Raw genomic sequence first — 4,693 nt, forward strand, 5'->3', positions numbered from 1 at the left:
GACATCTCTCGGGGGGATTTCTCCATCTGGATTCTATGGAGACACAAGCAAACAGCGACTGAATGCATGACCTCTCGTATAACTATGTCTAAGTGGATCAGACCTTATAAAAACGTTTTGACCTGAGATTCGTATATATTGATATAGGACGGTTTCGCACAAACCTGCAGTGCCCACTGAAGTCCTGTCTGAGCTCACACAAGGAACTGCACACATATGTATCTCTTGGTGGGTATATAAGGTGCGATAGGCTGTCAGCACACATATCCCTCGGTGGGTATATAAGGTGTGTGATAGGCTGTCTGCACACATATCCCTCGTGGGTGTATAAGGCGTCATAGGCTGTCTGCACACATATCCCTCGGTGGGTATATAAGGTGTGTGATAGGCTGTCTGCACACATATCCCTCGGTGGGTATATAAGGTGTGATAGGCTGTCAGCACACATATCCCTCGGTGGGTATATAAGGTGTGATAGGCTATCTGCACACATATCCCTCGGTGGGTATATAAGGTGTGATAGGCTATCTGCACACATATCCCTCGGTGGGTATATAAGGTGTGTGATAGGCGGTCTGCACACATATCCCTCGTGGGTGTATAAGGTGTGTGATAGGCTGTCTGCACACATATCCCTCGGTGGGTGTATAAGGTGTGATAGGCTGGCTGCACACATATCTCTTTGTGGGTATATAAGGTGTGATAGGCTGTCTGCACACATATCCCTCGGTGGGTGTATAAGGTGTGATAGGCTGACTGCACACATATCCCTCGGTGGGTGTATAAGGTGTGATAGGCTGGCTGCACACATATCCCTCGGTGGGTATATAAGGTGTGATAGGCTGTCTGCATACATATCCCTCGGTGGGTATATAAGGTGTGATAGGCTGTCTGCACACATATCCCTCTGTGGGTATATAAGGGGTGTGATAGGCTGTCTGCACACATATCCCTCGGTGGGTATATAAGGTGTGATAGGCTGTCTGCACACATCTCTCGGTGGGTATATAAGGTGTGATAGGCTGTCTGCACACATATCCCTCGGTGGGTATATAAGGTGTGTGATAGGCTGTCTGCACACATATCCCTCGGTGGGTATATAAAGTGTGATAGGCTGTCTGCACACATATCCCTCGGTGGGTATATAAGGTGTGGTAGGCTGTCTGCACACCTATCCCTCGATGGGTATATCAGGTGTGTGATAGGCTGTCTGCACACATATCCCTCGTGGGTATATAAGGTGTGATAGGCTGTCTGCACACATATCCCTCGTGGGTATATAAGGTGTGATAGGCGGTCTGCACATATATCCCTCGGTGTGTATATAAGGGGTGTGATAGGCTGTCTGCACACATATCCCTCGTGGGTGTATAAGGGGTGGGATAGGCTGTCTGCACACACATCCCTCGGTGGGTATATAAGGGGTGTGATAGGCTGTCTGCACACATATCCCTCGTGGGTGTATAAGGGGTGGGATAGGCTGTCTGCACACACATCCCTCGGTGGGTATATAAGGGGTGTGATAGGCTGTCTGCACACATATTCCTCAGTGGGTATATAAGGTGTGATAGGCTGTCAGCACACATATCCCTCGGTGGGTATATAAGGTGTGATAGGCTATCTGCACACATATCCCTCGGTGGGTATATAAGGTGTGTGATAGGCGGTCTGCACACATATCCTTCGGTGGGTATATAAGGTGTGATAGGCTGTCAGCACACATATCCCTCGGTGGGTATATAAGGTGTGATAGGCTATCTGCACACATATCCCTCGGTGGGTATATAAGGTGTGTGATAGGCGGTCTGCACACATATCCTTCGGTGGGTATATAAGGTGCGATAGGCTGACTGCACACATATCCCTCGGTGTGTATATAAGGGGTGTGATAGGCTGTCTGCACACATATCCCTCGTGGGTGTATAAGGGGTGGGATAGGCTGTCTGCACACATATCCCTCGTGGGTGTATAAGGGGTGGGATAGGCTGTCTGCACACACATCCCTCGGTGGGTATATAAGGGGTGTGATAGGCTGTCTGCACACATATCCCTCGTGGGTGTATAAGGGGTGGGATAGGCTGTCTGCACACATATCCCTCGGTGGGTATATAAGGTGTGATAGGCTGTCTGCACACACATCCCTCGGTGGGTGTATAAGGGGTGCGATAGGCTGTCAGCACACATATCCCTCGGTGGGTATATAAGGTGTGATAGGCTGTCTGCACACATATCCCTCGTGGGTATATAAGGTGTGATAGTGTCATGTTACATGATATTATTTTTTATTATGTACTGTCTCTTTAATGCCTATCTAGTTTGTCTCTTGTGGCATTCCTTAGTTTGCATGCTGCTCAGTCTCCTCCCCCTCTTTGCTGTATCAGCCATTTTAATGCTGTAATTCATCTGACCTGTGTCTATTCTCTATACCTGCATGGAAGAATCGTTCTTTTACCTGTTGTAACTTGCATTCTACGGATCATACGACGAATAAACATCGCCAGATCTTCTTTCATGTGAGTTGGGACTGAGTAAGCTATCTGGAAAGGTGATTTGGGATGAATAATCTCTTCAGGGCAATGAGCTCCATGTGCTACTGAAAACCACATTCATAGCCTTTGCAGCCGATTCAGAATAGTAAAAGAACGTATCCAGCAGCCTGCACAGAGATAACTGCGTCACAGGACAGATCATAGTGAAGTGTAACTGTGTGTATTGCACGAGAATTCTGCATACAACCCCAGCACAGCTCGTTACAGCTCCTCACAGTATACAGACACTCTTCACTGCTACAGTCAAGCCTGTGTACTGCAGGCCATCATGAGTGGAAAGGGCTCAGTGTGTGATGAAACACCACAGCATGCTTCACACAGAGAAAGTCAGGATGAGGACCCAGAGTTCACTGCATCGACCAAACGCTCTGTGAAACCCACTTGGAAGGTTAAAGAGAACTATGAATCCATGAGAACTGAACTAGCAACCAGTCTGAAGCAGATTTGGGATAAAATCCTCACCCACATTGATGTGATTTCATGTCCCAGCCATGAGGTACTGCAACTAGAGGGCGCCATAAAGCATCTCTCTGCTTCATACGAACTGTACCAGACTACAAGCAACAAATATAAAACTATTCTGCAAAGCATCAACACTGAGGAGTCCTTAGAGCAACTTAACAATGCCCAGCTTCTTAATGAGGAAAGAGAAAGCTTTATCCAGCGAACTAAAGCAAAGGCAGAAGCAAAATTAATGCTGCCACGGGACACTGTATCTCACAAATCTGTATCCACCAGACGTTCTAAAGGTTCCTCTAGATCCCGAAGTTCAAAGCACTCAACGCTTAGTGAACAGCTAATGAATGCCCGCGCCGAAGCAGAGGCTATCAAGGTACGGGCCGCATATGCAAAAAAAAGAGCAGATATGGAGACCGAGGTTGCAGTAATGGAAGCCGAGGCAGCGCATCAAAAGGCAGTAATGGAAGCCGAGGCAGCGCATCAAAGGGCAGCAATAGAAGCTCAAACGGCACGTCAAAGGGCAGCAATTGAAGCTTTAAAGGAACAGAGCAACTACGAGGCAGCTGCAGCAAAACTAAAGGTTTTGGAACAAGCTATCGGTGCAGATGAAAATGCTAGCGAAAGGGTCAGCGTCAAGGCAGATGTAGCAGATCCTTTTGAACGCACTAAGAACTATGTTCTAAACCACAGCAGTGAACACTCAATTACCTCCACGTTTCACGGCAACGCAAGGACTTCACCACATCATCAGGTAAAAGCCGTTCCAGCCACTTCCTACATGCAAACCCACCCCAGTGCAGCTCCCGACTGTCATGCTGATCCCGCATATGTCACAAAACGGCACACTAAGCCGCAAGCAAGTCGCCAGCCTCCTGCTAACAGTACTGTTCCAGACCTTCACCCAACAATTCAGCTGAATGCCCTTGCTGCACCATATCTTCCCACGTCTCTTTGCAACGATACCATAAACAATGCGATCCACAACAATCAACCAGCAACCTCCTATGTAAAGTCAGAGGCAACCGATACAACAGAGGTAGTAAAGTACTTACTTCGACATGAGCTCGCCAAGTCAGGCCTAGTAAACTTCGACGACCATCCTGAAAATTATAGAAGCTGGAAAGCCGCTTTCAAAACTACATTAGGCGGTATCGGTTTTACTGCCGATCGTGAGCTGGATCTGCTGATCGGGTTGCTTGGCCCACAGTCAACAGAACGTGTCAAGAGCCTCAGGTCAGTTTACATCGACAATCCAACTGCAGGTCTCACCGCAGCATGGGAGCGTCTAGAACAGACTTACGGTAGTCCTGAAGCCATAGAGAATGCATTGCTCAAACGATTGGAAAATTTCCCAAGGATATCTGGTAAGGACAATATAGAGTTCCAGAGACTCAGCGACCTTCTTCTCGAAGTCCAGCTTGCCAAAACTGACCCTAAGCTACCTGGCCTCAGTTACCTGGACACTGCTCGAGGAGTTAACCCTATCATTTGCAAGCTTCCGCATGGCCTACAAGAAAAGTGGATCCAAGTTGGGTCATCATACAAACGGGAAAACAAGGTTTCCTTTCCCCCGTTCTCCTACTTCTGCAATTTCGTCAGGAACATTGCTGACACCAAGAACGATCCTAGTTTTGCATTCAACGAGTTCAATACTCCCTCACCTAAAGGTGACAACCTACATACTA

This window comes from Bufo gargarizans, unplaced genomic scaffold (assembly GCF_014858855.1).
Source record: "Bufo gargarizans isolate SCDJY-AF-19 unplaced genomic scaffold, ASM1485885v1 original_scaffold_1618_pilon, whole genome shotgun sequence".
NCBI classification, from domain to species: domain Eukaryota; kingdom Metazoa; phylum Chordata; class Amphibia; order Anura; family Bufonidae; genus Bufo; species Bufo gargarizans.